The sequence below is a fragment of the Electrona antarctica genome (assembly GCF_951216825.1).
Source record: "Electrona antarctica genome assembly, contig: scaffold_25, whole genome shotgun sequence".
NCBI lineage: Eukaryota > Metazoa > Chordata > Actinopteri > Myctophiformes > Myctophidae > Electrona > Electrona antarctica.
The window spans coordinates 4,900,666-4,917,704 of record NW_027637034.1 but is presented as its reverse complement, the minus strand read 5'-3'; the positions used below and the strand labels follow the sequence as shown (position 1 = coordinate 4,917,704).

The 17,039-nt window shown below is 43.9% G+C and overlaps 1 protein-coding gene across 1 annotated transcript in view; it reads left to right on the top strand.

Moving 5' to 3' along the window:
• LOC306919473 (uncharacterized protein) overlaps window positions 1-17,039 on the top strand; it is a 227,454-nt gene that overhangs the window by 62,853 nt on the left and 147,562 nt on the right. The window lies entirely within an intron of this gene.

The following is a 17,039-nucleotide window of genomic DNA, read 5'->3' as shown; positions in this document are numbered from 1 at the left end:
TCTAGTATAAGAAGGGTGTGTAGTTGTCAGTTCTCCACAACTCCTCCAGGGTATCATTCATTTCAGATCAGATCTGACTGTGGACTCCAGACTTCAGGTGAAGTTACTTATCTTTATGGATATACAGCATGTCGTAATATGTCATAATATTAGCATAGACTAAGACAAATGTTCTATGTCTCTTTCTAAAATGCACACAAAATTGCAATTAATCAAAATAATCACCATCCAGTAAAAATCTAGAATCAACATGCTCATATACATATAATGTGTTCATAACGGTTTAGCCTTCTTAATGATATAACACTAACCCTAGAACACCTAACAAACGGGAGACAATAACAGTCTGTTGTATAGGCTACATATAATTTGTGCCATGAGGGAGTGCCAAGAGAGATAGCGAGTGAAACCGTAAAATCAAATTATAAATGGTTGGTAAAATTGTCATTTTTGTACATTGACATCGAATTAGTTGCAAGGCAATGAAGTAACTCTAAACAATATGTCCCTTGTCTTTGTTTCCAATTCAGTGTTGCATCATCAGTTTGGCTTCCCTGTTCTACCAGAGGTGAATGAACAACAAAGCTTGACTAAACAAAAATGCCACTGCTGTGATCAGTGTGGTAAACGCTTCCCTACAATGTCCAAACTTAAAAGCCACCAGAAAATTCACACTGGAGAGAAACCCTATGGATGTGATGTGTGTGGACAACACTTCTCTCACATGTCAAGCCTTAAAACACACCAGAGAATTCACACTGGAGAGAAACCCTATGGATGTGATCAGTGTGGACAACACTTCTCTCAAATGGCAAACCTTAAAATACACCAGCAAATTCACACTGGGGAGAAACCCTATGGATGTGATGTGTGTGGACAACACTTCTCTCAAATGGCACACCTTAAAACACACCAGAAAGTTCACACTGGAGAGAAACCCTATGGATGTGATGTGTGTGGACAACACTTCTCTCACATGTCAAGCCTTAAAACACACCAGAGAATTCACACTGGAGAGAAACCCTATGGATGTGATCAGTGTGGACAACACTTCTCTCAAATGGCAAGCCTTAAAATACACCAGAGAATTCACACTGGAGAGAAACCCTATGGATGTGATCATTGTGCAAAACACTTCTCTAGATTGTCCCACCTTAAAAGCCACCAGAAGGTTCACACTGGAGAGAAACCCTATGGATGTGATCAGTGTGGACAACACTTCTCTCATATTTTCAGCCTTAAAACACACCAGAGAATTCACACTGGAGAGAAACCTTATGGATGTGATCAGTGTGGACAACACTTCGCTCAAATGGCAAACCTTAAAACACACCAGAAAGTTCACACTGGAGAGAAACCCTATGGATGTGATCAGTGTGGACAACACTTCTCTCATATGGTAAACCTTAAAACACACCAGAAAGTTCACACTGGAGAGAAACCCTATGGATGTGATCAGTGTGGACAACACTTCTCTCAAATGTCAAGCCTTAAAAAACACCAGCGGATTCACACTGGAGAGAAACCCTATGGATGTGATCAGTGTGGACAACACTTCTCTCAAATGTCAAGCCTTAAAAAACACCAGCGGATTCACACTGGAGAGAAACCCTATGGATGTGATCAGTGTGGACAACACTTCTCTCAAAAGGACATCCTTAAAAGCCACCAGAAAACTCACACTGGAGAGAAACCCTATGGATGTGATCATTGTGGAAAACACTTCTCTAGATTGTCCAACCTTAAAATCCACCAGAGAATTCACACTGGGGGGAAACCCTAATGATACTGATGTATGTGGAAAATCATTTTGTAATTCAAATAATGTTTGAATTTCCAGGTTGTACACACTGAATTTGTTCCCTTCTTGTCAGTGTGGAAAGAGATGTATTAATTCACATCATGAACACGCATATATTTAAAATATAAATATGTTTAGTGTTTTATATAGCTTCATTAGAGCGGGTGAGAAACATCAGCAAATCCACAAACCAAGTGTAGCATGATGAGCATTATGGCATTTGTTAAGCAATTGTTTTTTAAGAAGGGTAATATAATAACCCACAAGTTGATGTGTTGATTAATTGCAAGTAAACTTAACATACTGTTTTTGTACTATTTCTCATTCACGGTTAGACCAAATGTGCTGCCATTGTGCTGATTTCCCACTACATCTTTCTATCTAGATTCTGTATTTCTGCTTCATTACATTCATTACATCTGACTTTACCATGTTTATTATTGTCATCCTTTTGTTATGTTGCATTGTCTTTGCGGAGCATAACCACTTGTCCATTTACATTTAGCTGCAGGCAGAAATCTCAAGTATCTCAAGTCTCAATATTCATTTTATTCTCAATGCTATTGTTTCGCCATAGTTACCTGTAGGTTACATTTAGATTTATTTTTATTTTGTCTTTTGTTCTTTTTGTTGCCATGGTGTGTTACTTTTCTTAGTAGACTATATCATTAAAATGTAAATAATGGTTGTGCAGTCACAAATAAAGACAAACATTCAAAGTCGAGGTGTTTTTTTAGCTTGAGTTTATAGGCGTAGAGTGTGTTAATTTCAGTCAATAACTATTTGGAAGGCAATAACACACCTTGTAATGTAGGAGCACAACAGTTTTGCAACACTAAGTAAGGTGTTGTTATGAACAACCACATATTATTGTATTAACACAATATCACAAACACCTGGTCCTTCACCAAAGCTGAAAGATTTGGAGCAATCATGTGCAAATTAGGTTTATATAGGGACCTGATTGTCCAATCTATCTAATGGTTCTGCTTGAATAACAAGATGGAGATGAGAGGGACTCATTCATACAAGGACATTAACAGAGTTGGGCTTTAAATATAATGCAAAAGTCAATCACCACAGGACATGAAGAATAGTTATAACTTTTGCCACACTTACAATTTACACTTACAATTTACAACACTAGCTTTTAAATGACCACTTTTCAACCTGCCTCCATACCATTTTTTTTCTACAATTTTCTTTCACATAGATCTCTGTCTCAGTTTCCTGTCTCTACACTCTATTATAACATGAAAAACATGAAGGCAAAAACACGTATTTAAAGGAGGAAGCAATCAATAAAAAGGAAACTGAACAGTGCATACAAGGTATTACTATACTGTTATGTTCTGGTAGAAGTTAGGCAAAATACTCCTTTAAAGACGGAGTGCCACAATTTTCCACCCTAAAACATGATCATCAGGTATTATTACAAAATAAGGGGGAAGTGTACAGTAGGCCTATTTGTTAAAATCATGCTTTTATGTGGACACGCCCACCAGTTCATTAATTATGCCTGGTTTGCCTGGTGGGTGGTAATCCACCTGAACTGAAGCCGCACCCACAGCTGTAGTTGTATGATAAAGGGGGAGGGGTTAGGGGAGGGGCTGATAGAGCCGTGTCACTATATTACTGTTTATTTAATTGGCCCGTTTCGACTGTCAATGGTTCAGCCTCCAGGAAGAAACCCTAAATACAAAGTTAATACACCATTGCACATAAAAACGACTCCAGGGTGGCTAATGAACATAGACACATGAAATACTGGGGGAAAAATTGTGGCACTCCATCTTTAAGGTTTTAAAAGTTCATGATAAAGCAGCAGCATTTTGTTTGTAGGCCTATGCACCACATATCTGGAACAAACTCACAGAAAACACAGAATGCTTTTTTTTTTTTTTGATTGAATATTTTATTAGGCAACATATAAATGCAAACAGCACAATGTACAGTCAGGCATTTTTTTTGTCCGAAAAAGGATTACACCGAAGAAAGACCTTGCGGCCTTGTTTCCATTCGGGTCCCATCCACTCACACATGACATGAAAAATAATTTAACACAGTAACAACAGTTGATATAACAGCATATCAATTTCCTCTAAACATGAAATATACAGTATGCATAGGTTGGGGCTGAAGTTAATCGGAAGGGGTTTATTAGTATAAAGAGGCTGGGGCGATCACCTCCTCTCCCTTTGACCTGCTGATAGGTGAATTTTTAGGCCTGTCTTGAAGGAAGCCAGAGATTTGTTTGTTTTGAGAGATGGGGGGAGGGAATTCCACACCTGGGTAGCAGTGCTTTGAAAGGTGAATTTGCCCATATTTGTTTTATAAATGGGTGGCACCAGATCGTTGTTCACGCTCCCTCTAGTATTATGGCTGTGGGTATTGCTCACTTTTTTAAAGTAATTAGTCAAGTAAGTGGGTACTGAGGGCATGGAGGGTAAAGTTGCATTTACAATTTTGAATGTCAGGCTCATCTTCAACTGCTTGACTCTGTCTTCCACCCTGAGCCAGCCTATGCTGTCAAAATGCTCCGCATATAGGTGGGTCATGGGCCCTAGGTGAATAAGAAGTCGGATTAGTTTGTTTTGGGAAGTTTAAAGCTTGGTTTTCTGTGCCATTGATATGTTAGAGAACCAGGACGTACAAGCATAGTCAAAAATGGGTAGTATGAGGGCTCCAGCTAAGGTCCTGAGGGCCCTTTTGTTAATAAAGGAGGAGATTCTGCCCAAGAATCTTGTCCTCTGGTTTACTCTTTTTATCGCCCTTGTTGCCATGCTATCCCCTGTCAGTTTATTGTCAAGGATACATCCTAGGTATGTTACCTCTTCTTTGCTGGAGATTATTATGTCATCGACTCGGACCTTAAAATCATTTACATTTGTCCTACTCAGGGAATGGTTGGACCCAAAAAGGATGGATTCCGTTTTACCGAGGTGCAATGAGAGTTTGTTGTCGGTGAGCCAGGTTCGGATTTTGGTGAGTTCTATACTTAGGGCTTCCTCAACCTGCGCTTTGTTTTCTCCCGATATCAAGAGTGCTGAGTCGTCGGCAAACATGCTGTGTTAAAGGATGAAACAATCAATAAAAAAGCAAACTGCATAGTGAATACAGGGTTTACCGTATTACTACTGTTAATGTTGATTGGGATCGAGACAGCATATAGATCATAATTGATGTAATCATGCTAGAGTAAATAATGTGTATAATGAATGAGCCATTATGGTCTTTTTTAAGCAATTGTTTATTTAGAAGGGTAATATAATAACCCACAAGTTGATTTGTTGGTTAACACTAAACTTAACACTGTTTATGTACTAATTCTCATTCACTGACTCAATTATTTTCAGAGAAAGTATAGGAAAGAACAGTAGGCTATGCTGTTTTCTTTTAGCCTAGACAAAATGTACTGTGTTCTGCCATTGTGCCGATTTCCTACATCTTTCTATCTAGACTATCTAGATTTCTGCTTCATTACATCTGACCTTACCATGTTTATTATTTGGTATGGGCACATCTAAGATTCCATGCGCGGCCAAAGGAAGCTGACTCCCGACGTCTTTTCCAGGTTTTTAGACAGCTGGTGGATAGAAAAGAAGCTCCACCGCGTCGGCCAGATTCCCGGAAAAGCTTGCCCCAGCGACAACCTGCCGCGTGGGTGGAGGTTATTTTCCATCCACCAGCTGTCTAAAAAAACGGAAATGACGCAAAACACAGCTTATTCTGTCCGCGGATGGAATCTAAAGTGTGCCCAGGCTGACTGTCATCCTTTTGTTATGCTGCATTGTCTTTGCGGAGCATAACCACTTACATTTAGCTGCAGGCAGAAATCTCAAGTCTCAATATTCATTTTATTCCTGTAGATGTGACCTGTAGATTTGCTGTAGGTTATGTGACCAAGGCCGAATCAGCCACACAGTATTTTGGCAAAATAATATTCTTTATCGTTATTACTTTGTAAGACATACAACCATTAATTATTTGAGGTGCGAAAGATATCAATGTTGTACAACCCTATTAAGTGAATAAGCCTGGGACTACGCCATCCGTTATTTAATTGAAGAGAAACGGAAACTCTTGTGTCATTATTACTCTTAGCTTCAGTTTGTTCAAGGACACACACAGGTTCACGTTTTACCAGGTAAGAGAGCAAAAAACATAAATAGGCGGAGAGAGACTGACACTGAACCATGGATCAAAAATATAACATTTGTTTATTTCCCTTTACAGCGGCTACTAAAATGCCATAAAAATACAATATTTATTAATCCTAAAATCTAACTAACTACCGAAAGAAACAAAATAACAAAACAAATAATAAATCCTTAAAAGCGTCAATACAAAATGTGCAAGAGTGGTTTCAGATAGATCGGTTTTAGCAGCAGGGAGAGCCTCCTGGGTAATTCATCATCATCATCATATTCGTCTACTTCAATGCATCAAGGATCTGCGAATACAAGGTAAAGGCCAGTTTCTCTGTTCCACAGTGTTTCACGGCTAGTACAGGGCAATGGCAGGGTGGAATAGTAGCGCTGGATAGAATGTTACTCACACACGTCAGGCAGCGTTAACTGCCCGCTGAGGTAGAATGGTATCAGCTCTCTGAAGACACCCTACACGTCTCCGAGTCCTGGGCCGACACAGCAGCAGTTTCTGGTCGCAGGATACAAGCTCTCCGGTTCTCTCTCTCTCAGTCAACAGTGAGTGTCTCTCTCTCTGACTCGCTCAATGGCGTGGTATGCCCGTCGTTTCCAATGCTCCCGGCTCTCCCCTCTGGCTGTCACCTGTCACTTCCACACAGACAGCGGCACACACACACCCTTCTCTGCTCCTTGTCTCTTTATACTGACAAAAGTCATGTTCCTAATAGAAAGCTCCTCCTCTTCCGTTCCCCACGCCTGACAGCTGTCAGTTAATGACGCTAACGTCATACTTAGTCCGGCCGAACCGTAAGTCCTTGCACATATACAGGATCATATATGCAATAGACAGCGGTAGGTATATATAATAAGAATAATAAGAATAAGTCACTGAACGGATTTATAATACAGGGTATTAATGCAAACACAAAATAAGAAAAAACAAAAAGAGAAACCTGTTTTGACACCGGTCACAGTTACATTTAGATTATATTTATTTTGTCAAATTGATTTTTTTTGGCCATGGTGTGTTACTTTTCTTAGTAGGCTACATCATTAAAAAGTACACTATAGTGACACATTTGTTTATTCCTTTATGTCTCTGTTGTAAATAATGGTTGTGCAGTCACAAATAAAGACAAACATTCAAGTTGAGAGGTGTTTTTTAGCTTGAGTTTATAGGAGTATGGTGTGTGTTAATTTCAGTCAATAACAATTTGGAAGGCAATACACACCTTGAATTTTAGGAACACGTAACAGTTTTGCAAGACTATTAAGATGTTGTTATGAACAGTCACATACTATTGTATTAAGACAATAACACAGGCAGCTGTTCATTCACCAAAGCTGAAAGATTTGGAGCAATGATGATTCACTGAGTCAATGACTTCACCACTTTTCAACCTACCTCCATACTTTTTTTCTACAATTTTCTTTCACTACCTTCTTGATCTCTGTCTCAGTTTCCTGTCTCTACACTCTAGTTACTAGAGTCTAGTATAACTAAAGCAAAACATGAAGGCAAAAAACGTATTTAAAGGAGGAAACAATCAATAAAGAGGAAACTGAACAGTGAATACAAGGTATTACTACTGTTATGTTGATGGGGATCGAGACAGCATAGATCAGAATTGTAGTGTAGCCCATCTGATCCCCGTAATAATAGAGGAAGGCTTTAAGTTCGTCTTAAGCTATTAGTTTGAGTTGTGAAGCAATAAATCCCCAATATTAGCACTTAACTAAAACCATAAATATACCACTTAAAGTGAAAACCTTTTTAAAACTGGGAATTAATTTAAACAGACACCAGGAAATAGATTTTAAATGCTTTAGTTGAAAGTGTAGTTTCAGTTTAGGAAAAAGGGTAGTTGAGTCCAGGGAATAGGGGAAAAATAAAATACAATAAAGTCCAAAAAGAATCACGTTTGTTATATATGATGACAGGTTTACGATGGTAATAAACCAATAAAGTACCCGAGGCACAGAGCTATTCAGGAGGCGTCTTTATTCTCATCGTGCTTGTTCATATTACAACAACATCCGGTTTCCCTTCATGCATTGTACTTCACACTACGGTAAGCAGCAAAGACCAAATATATAACATCTCCTCCCCCCTTAGAACAACCCCCCCCCCCCCCCCCCACCCCAAACAAGTTCAGAGGGAACGTACTTAAACTAGTCACAAGTCAACACACACAACAGAGTATGAGATGAGGGTAGACTACCTCATCTCATGACCAACCCAGGGGATTATTCTGCCCCAGCTACTTTGGGTTGATCTCAACAAGAGTCTATAAGTCCATGCGTTCTGGAGGACGACGCTCTCTTACGGCGCTCGACAGAATGTTCAGTCTTACTGTCTCTGTGAGGGGACACTGGAACAGCCGGAGGCGTAGGGACATCCATCACAGTCTCTCGCGGCGGGGAGTCAGGAACGGAAGTCTCACCATCGAGTTCCGGTGCACCTCGGGGTGATGACGGAGGATGATGGGGTGCGCTGGACTCTGGCTCGTCCGGGGCATCCACCGGAAGTTGATCTGTTGGCGATGAAGCTGACTGCAGAAGTTGATCGACGTGTCTTTTCCACGTCAGCCCGGCAGCAGTCCGGACAGTGTAGGAGACGGGGCCAGACCGATTGGTGATGATTGCAGGAACCCACTCAGGAGGTCCAGTACTGTAGTTCCTTGCCAACACTGTCTCATCTGGAGAGAAGGCTCTTTCTTTAGCCCTCTGCATTCTTTGCTGAATCTGTTTTTCCTGTTGATTCTGAATTGCATCCCTCACTGTTGTTGGCTTTAAGAGGTCATAGTTGGTCCGTAGATCTCATCAAGGCGGCGGGAGAAACCTTAGTAGTGGCATGGGCCGTGTTACGATAGCTCAACAGAAATGTATGTAATCTCTGATGAAGGGTTCCTTGGCCTTGGGATGTCTTTAGTGCCTTCTTCATAGTCTGAACAAACCTTTCAGCCAAACCGTTAGTCGCAGGGTGGAACGGTGCTGTTCGGATGTGTTGGATACCATTGGCTTGCAGGAATGTGGTCATTTCTTGTGACACCAGTTGAGGCCCATTATCCGAAACCAGCTGCAGGGGAGAACCGAACCGGCTGAACATCTCTCCCAGCTTCTCAATGGTTTTCGCAGTAGTGGTGGATTTCATTATGGCCACTTCCGGCCACTTACTGTGTGCGTCCACACACACTAGGAGCATTCGCCCCTCCACTGGTCCGGCAAAATCAATGTGTACACGCTGCCATGGTTCTTCAGGAAACTCCCATGGATGTAGAGGAGCCAGTTGTGGGGTATTCCTAACTTCCTGGCATGAGGAACAGGTCTTGGCGGTAGTCTCGATCTCTCTGTCGACTCCTGGCCACCAGAAATAACTTCTTGCTATCTCTTTCATTCGAACTATTCCACTGTGCCCGGCGTGGAGTTGTTGCAGAATGAGCTTGCGTAATGACGGTGGAATAATCACCCTCCTCCCCCACAGCAAACAACCAGATTGCACCGACAGTTCTGCTCTCCTGGAGAGATATGGCTGTACACTGGGGCTGTCGCAGCCCGACCCACCTTTCATCACAATGTCCATTACCACTGACAAGACAGGGTCAGTGCGAGTAGTTCTCCTCACCTGAGCAGCTGAAACCGGCGCATCATCCACCCGGCTGAAGTAAAAAATGTCTGCGGCACGTGGATCTGGTCTGGTGACAGGAAGCAACCTAGATAGGGCATCCGCGTTGCCGTGAAGGTCCACCTTGCGATACTTGATATCATACGAGTGTGCCGATAACAGCAATGCCCAACGCTGCATGCGACTCGCTGCGAGCGAAGGTATCCCAGTGTGCGACCCTAGGATGGTCGTTAGAGGACGGTGGTCAGTCAGAAGCGTAAAACGCCTACCATAGAGGTACTGATGGAACTTACGAACCCCATAGACGATGCTCAATGCTTCTCGCTCTATTTGAGCATAGTTAGACTCTGCCTTGCTCAAGGTTCGTGATGCAAACGCTATAGGCCTCTCTTCTCCGCCTGGCATTATGTGTGAAATGACGGCCCCCACACCATATGGAGACGCATCGCAGGCCAACTGAACAGAATGTACTACCCACTGTCCAGAAAGATGTAAGTTTGGTACAATTCAAATAACCTTTATTATGTACATTATTCACATAAACACTCAAAAACATGATTTGGAATCACATCCAAAATAGACAGAACAGCATTAACATGTTTATTGCACTATAGCAATCCAGTTAACATTCTTACAAGAATAATTGGATATTCAATTACATATTGCATTGAATCAAGTAATTTGTACTAGTCATATGTTACTAATCATTGTCACATATCTCAAATTGTCACAGCTCTCCCGAAAAGAGTGAGAATTGTCGAGGTTGGACCGAGAGATGGGCTTCAAAATGAGAAGGTTGGTACTGCTTTTGTTTTATGATTATATTTAACCAAAAAACATATACATATTGGTCCTCATTCACAAAGGAGAAATACGCAAGAGTGTAACGGAAGCGTAACGGAAGCGTAAACAGATGCGGGAAATTCCGTCCGATCACGCAACGTTGTTTTGCCGTGCAATTCAAAGAGCGGTGTGTACCACAGGTACGCAGGTGTATGTTGTGAGGTACGCAGGTGAATGCGAGCGGGTGCCAAATGATCGGAAAATCAGCGGATAACTTCATTTGCATTGATCCACGCCCCATTTCACACCATAAAAGGCCTCAAGCATGACTCAGCAGTTTGTGAGATCACCATGGCGGCGAGAATAAAGAAAATAAATTACAGCTTTGTGGAAATAGAGGTCATGTTAGACGCCGTAGAACGCCACAAAAATATATTATTTTGCAGTGTAAGCAGTGGCTTCACCAATTTTAGCAAATCGGATTGTTGGAAGGAAATCACCCAGCAAGTGAACTCCGTCAGTGCTGTGGAGAGGTATGAATAATGAATATGAATATAGGCCTACAGCCCGTTCTTTTAATTTGATACACGCATGGACCACAAACAATTGGCCTATAGGGCTTTTATGTATATCATTTGCACCATTGTATTATCGTAGGCCTAGGCTTATTTACAAACCGACACTGTTTATTATTCAATCTATTAAAGGACAGCGAAGGAGGTAAAAAAATAAATGGAGCGATTTAAAATTGGATTGTAAGAGGAGGCTGACCAGGCAGCGCCAATCCATGAGTGCTACCGGGGGGGGGGGGGCCGGGCGACGCACCACCACCTTCGCCCATGGACGAGCGAATCTGTGCCATAATTGGTACCAGTCTACTTTTTTATATCCATATACCGTTACATTTGTGCATGATTGTTGTTTCTTTTCCACTGTCCTGCTTCTCCTTTGATATTGAGCACAACACAGGCTACACACACTCGATTCAAGCAGCATTGCTCCATAACTAAATGTAGATAAAATATACGATGTTGTTAAATAAGGAAAAAGGCACAATAAATAATTGTAACTGATTTTTAATGGGGGAAAAAGGCACATCAAATGATAATCTTCATTTTTTTTTAACAGATGATGATGCTGCTTCCGTGGCGTCCGCGTCCTCGCGGCGCTCCAGTGCCTCCACCACCTCGCAGGCAGCTCGGTGCCGCACGCTGTCCTCGACCACCACCACCACCTCCCAGGCCTCGGCTGCAGGGCCATCCGCTCAGCCTCGGGCTCAGCGCTCCACCACCACCGCCACCACCACCACCACCACCTCCCAGGCCTCGTCTGCAGGGCCATCCGCTCAGCCTCGGGCTCAGCGCTCCACCACCACCGCCACCACCACCACCACCACCTCCCAGGCCTCGTCTGCAGGGCCATCCGCTCAGCCTCGGGCTCAGCGCTCCACCACCACCACCACCACCTCCCAGGCCTCGTCTGCAGGGCCATCCGCTCAGCCTCGGGCTCAGCGCTCCACCACCACCACCACCACCACCACCACCACCTCCCAGGCCTCGTCTGCAGGGCCATCCGCTCAGCCTCGGGCTCAGCGCTCCACCACCACCACCACCTCCCAGGCCTCGGCTGCAGGGCCATCCGCTCAGCCTCGGGCTCAGCGCTCCACCACCACCACCACCTCCCAGGCCTCGGCTGCAGGGCCATCCGCTCAGCCTCGGCCTCAGCGCTCCACCACCACCACCACCTCCCAGGCCTCGGCTGCAGGGCCATCCGCTCAGCCTCGGGCTCAGCGCTCCACCACCACCACCACCTCCCAGGCCTCGGCTGCAGGGCCATCCGCTCAGCCTCGGGCTCAGCGCTCCACCACCACCACCACCTCCCAGGCCTCGGCTGCAGGGCCATCCGCTCAGCCTCGGCCTCAGCGCTCCACCACCACCACCACCTCCCAGGCCTCGGCTGCAGGGCCATCCGCTCAGCCTCGGCCTCAGTGCTCCACCACCACCGCCGGCTCTGCCCCTGCTGCTCGCAGGCCTCCACCAGACAACGACGAGGTGCCCTCTACCTCGGCTTCTGCTCCTGGTTCTGCAAGAACCAGATTTAGGCGAGCCTCGGAGCCTGCCCCCGTGGCTGACCGGGACGCCCGGGTGGAAGTTATATCAGCCGAGGTCTTGCAGAACCAGGGGCATTTGCTGAGGGCGGTGGAGAGGGTCGCCTCTGTCGTGGAGGAGGGTGTGAGGGCGGTGGAAAGGGTCGCGTCTGTCATGGAGGAGGGTGTGGGGATTCTGGGCAGGATCGCCACAGCCCTCGAATCCATAGCCTGCAGGAGAAATGAATAAAATCATTAAACGAAATGTTGAATTTGCTTCATGTGTCTATTCTTCAAGGTTATTATATAGTTAACTAAAACTAACGAAGTAACAAACTGAAGGGAAAAAAATGTACAACGAAAACAACCGATATGAAACTGTATTGTGTAACTATTACCATGTGATCAAGAAACAAACTGGCTATATCAAATCCGCTAAACTATTTAAAACTAACTGAATTAGAGGGTCGAAAAACGTCAAGTAAAATGATAAATTAAATTAAACTATATTCATCCTTACTTCAAAAACGAGCGATCAGTTGTCGGCGCAGGGCCAGTCCTGGCCTGTTGGCCTCTGCGCCAATGGGTGGGTCCACCGGCATGTCTGCAGGTGGGGGCAGTGCCAGTCCCTCTGGAAGGGGCACACCATGCCGTTCGGCGATGTTGTGGAGCGCGCAGCAGGCCATCGTGATCTTGCAAACCTATAGATGGGAACAAATTAATAGACTGAACAAAACCTGTTCTGTTATAGCATGCCTTAATGCCTACCGTTTTCAGCTCATGATGGTCTAATGTGTGTGTGTGTGTGTGTGTGTGTGTTTTTTGAAAAATACCTTATCGGGCTTGTAGAGGAGCGTCCCTCCTGCCGTGTCCAGGCATAGCCAACGGACCTTCAGCCTCCCGATGGCACGCTCCACAACTGCACGGGTTCTGACATGGCAGTCATTATATGCCCTCTCTTGTTGGGTCTCGGGCGTGAAAAGTGGCGTCATGAGCCATGTTGCCACGGCATATCCTTTATCACCTGGTATAGAGATAGATATGGTTAGCCATACAATTCTGTCAATTTAATGTCCATGAGCCAAGTGAGGGGGAATGGCACTAAATATATACAATTGAAAAAACACTCACCAATGAGCCATGCGTCTCCAGCAGCCCCCTGTGCGAGACGCATGCCCACACTGCTGTTTTGCAGGATGAAGGAGTCATGGCTGCCGCCCCCCCAACGGGCAACTGCATTTAAAATAATCATTTGTGCGTCACAAATCAACTGCACGTTGATGGAATGGTAGCCTTTTCTATTTAAAAATGGGTATGGTTCCACAGGTGCCCTGATGCGCACATGGGTACAGTCTATTGCCCCGATGACGTTTGGAAATCCTGCAGTGAAATGGAAGTCCTGTTTTATTGGTCGCTGTTGTTCAGCATTGTAGGGGAATGAGATGTATTTTGGAACCATGTGGCGGATGATGCCATCCAGCACCTTGGGGAGCGTGCGGCTGAGGGATGGCTGAGAGATCCCGGATCTATCGGCTACTAATCGTTGAAAGGATCCAGTGGCCAGGAATCCGTGTGCAGGGATGGGATGTGACCTATAATAATAATAATAATTAATAACGGCAACAGGCTTCATTTATTTTATATAATGCATTGTAAACAAATAACTGCTGCATGGCATAGGTCTAAATCTGGGCAAAAATAATTAAATTGAAACCATTTTCCGTACCTGTTTGTTTGTCTGGTCAGCTCTGGCTCCAGTGCATCGCACAGCTCGACCAAACAGTGCCTTGGCAACCGAAAGCGGCACCGTAGCCACTCGTCATCCTCCTCAAAAAAATGTGCCCGGTCTCTGAAGATGCGTTCTCTCCGCATAGCTCGGTTGGCCAAATCATCTAGCAGCAATAAATCAGCCATATTGTTGATTGTTCACACAGGTTTTATGCTGCTCCCCGGGGTCCTTATATAGTGCCATTGATCACTTAGAACAAGCTGGTCCTGATTAGCGGCACATTTTTGATTTATTTTTTATTTTGAGAGAGGCTTCTGAGAGTGAGCATGCTAGAAATATCCTAATAAATAAATAAAAAGGTGTCGAGCTTGCGGGGCAGTTTCTGTATAGGATCATAGGTTAACTTGACCAATATGCCTCTAGAATGCATGTATCTGAGGTTTGGGGACTTTTAATTGATTCAGCATGAAGACTAAAGCCTTCAGAATAAGTCTACGCAAGCCGTACACTACCCTCTGAGGTGGCGCAGCTTTTAGCGGAGATTTCGACCATCCGACGTCACTGTCAAGTTCACGTTCAAGTTCATGAATTCCCACGTAATGTGGGAATCCACGTAAATGCCTGTCCGCTCACGCTCCGCTCACGTTACGTAACGGTATGAGCGTAAACGCCGTTGTGAATGAGGACCTATGACCCAGCCGGGTCATAGTGAGCATCACTCAAAAACTTTGATGTGTCGAAAAGGGTGTTCTTTTGTACTGAGGGCCGTTTTTTGTCCACCATTGTTAGGGCACTAAGTTTATCCCGGAAGGCCAGCGCCAAGGACTTTTGGAAAATTCCGCAATGGTTTTTGGCCTCCCTAAAGGTGTGCATTTTTCCACTGGGTATGGTCATTGAGGATGGTACCAGCGTAATGTGCACCTGCCACCCTCCGTCCACATATCCATGAGTGGTACATGGGTCCACTCTTGGATTGTTGCCTGGCTCATGCTTTTCAGTGGCATTTGCTTTTTGAGAAATGGCCAATGAAAAGGGTGGCCATTGAGGACTCTATCAGGAACAAACACGTAATGCATGCAAGCTTTTAGTGTTTTTAGCTCTGTGAGCTCGACCACCACTCCGTCTGTGTCGAAGTCAAAGCAGACAGACTCAGCGACACAGACGGAGTGGATGGCCACGGCTGTCCCCCCGTCCGCCCTGCGCAGGAACGCCTCCGTGTCTCCCCCAAATGGAGCTGAGATTCCCCTTATATTGTCCCCGTTAAGGGCTGCAATATCGCCATAAGGTACAGTATGATGCCGTACAGTACGGTACAGTACGATACAGTATGGTACAGTATGGTACAGTAGAGTAGAGTATAGTACACTAGAGTAGAGTACGGTACAGTATTGTACAGTATAATGCTGTACAGTACAGTACGGTACAGTATAATGCTGTACAGTATGGTACAGTACAGTACAGTATGGTACAGTACGGTACAGTATGATACATTATGGTACAGTACAACATCACAAAAGTATAGCCAAATACCGTAAATCCTCAAATACATTCCTTCCTTCAATAAAAAGCCGTCCCCCTATTAATTACCGGTGGTGGCGTTGAATTAAGTAGATAAAAACTGTCCTTTTATTAGCCGGATTTTTTTGTGTTTTGTTTTTTCCGTATCTGTTACCTTCGCTGCCCTGGCTGGCTGTGCCTATCATGTCAGTGTCCAGATGCCGGTGGTCGCGTTGCTCGCACTCGCGCACAACACAACAAACTAACAAACAAACTTCAGGAGAGAACGCCACTATAAGCACTTTTCATGGCCACGGACAATAACACTAATGAGAGCAGCAGTCTAACTGCGGAGGAGGGAGGAAAATTACGCAACGAATGTACCGTACGTTTGTTCTATTAAAGGGTAGATCGCTACCGTTTGGGGGCTGCTCAGCAGCCCCCAAACGGTAGCGGATCTACCCTTTATAGAACGAACGTACCGATATGCTATGAGCTATGTTGCTAACATACCTCCTCTCTCTCTCTCGCTCTCTCGTGTCTCTCTCTAACGCGACTCTCTGTCTCTCTCCCCGTTGAAGTTGTAATAGTTGGATCACTGCAGTGTTGCACTGTTCATATTAGCTGCTTTGATATTATAGGAAATGGCCTACCATACATTTTATTTTTATGTTATTTGCATCTGAACTTGTCATTAGCCTAACTGTAGGCCTAGATACATACCATAGCCTATTTGAATGTGCAGTAAATAGTATAGTAAATAGTACTGTGACCAGATTTGACTGAGGGACTGCCATTGGATTTTTTTTCATGTCATATGAAAGCAGGGAATCATATTTTAAAATTGACATTGGTTGTTCAAGTTGATTTTGATGTGTTGATTTTATTATGGTATTTACCATAGGCAATATACCATTATTAAAGAAAGTTAAAATGACCAGTGAGCACCCGCAACTGCACTTTTTAATATTTTTTGATGACTTATTGGTTTCAATAAATGAGTCCAGTACATTAAACAGTGATTTATTCATTATGATCGTTTTGAAAAGTAGAAATATAGGCCTCCTTCTTATAGCTGCCTCCTTCCAATAAAAGCCCGGTATCAGAATCAGTTGAGACAAATAAAAGCCCCGGTGGCCATCTTGAAATGAATTGCCGCCATCTTTGATTTTCAAGTGGCTCGGTTTCTTAAGTCGAAGAGTGACCTTCAAAGATGATTTGTACCAAATGTCAAACTTGTATCACCTTGTGAAAGATTCTCTCACAATATGGCTGTTAGCCACTGTACGAAGATAACTCATACAAGATACAGAATAAATGAAATTGGAAGTGATCAAAATTACTACTAATAATACTTATGATGTTAATAA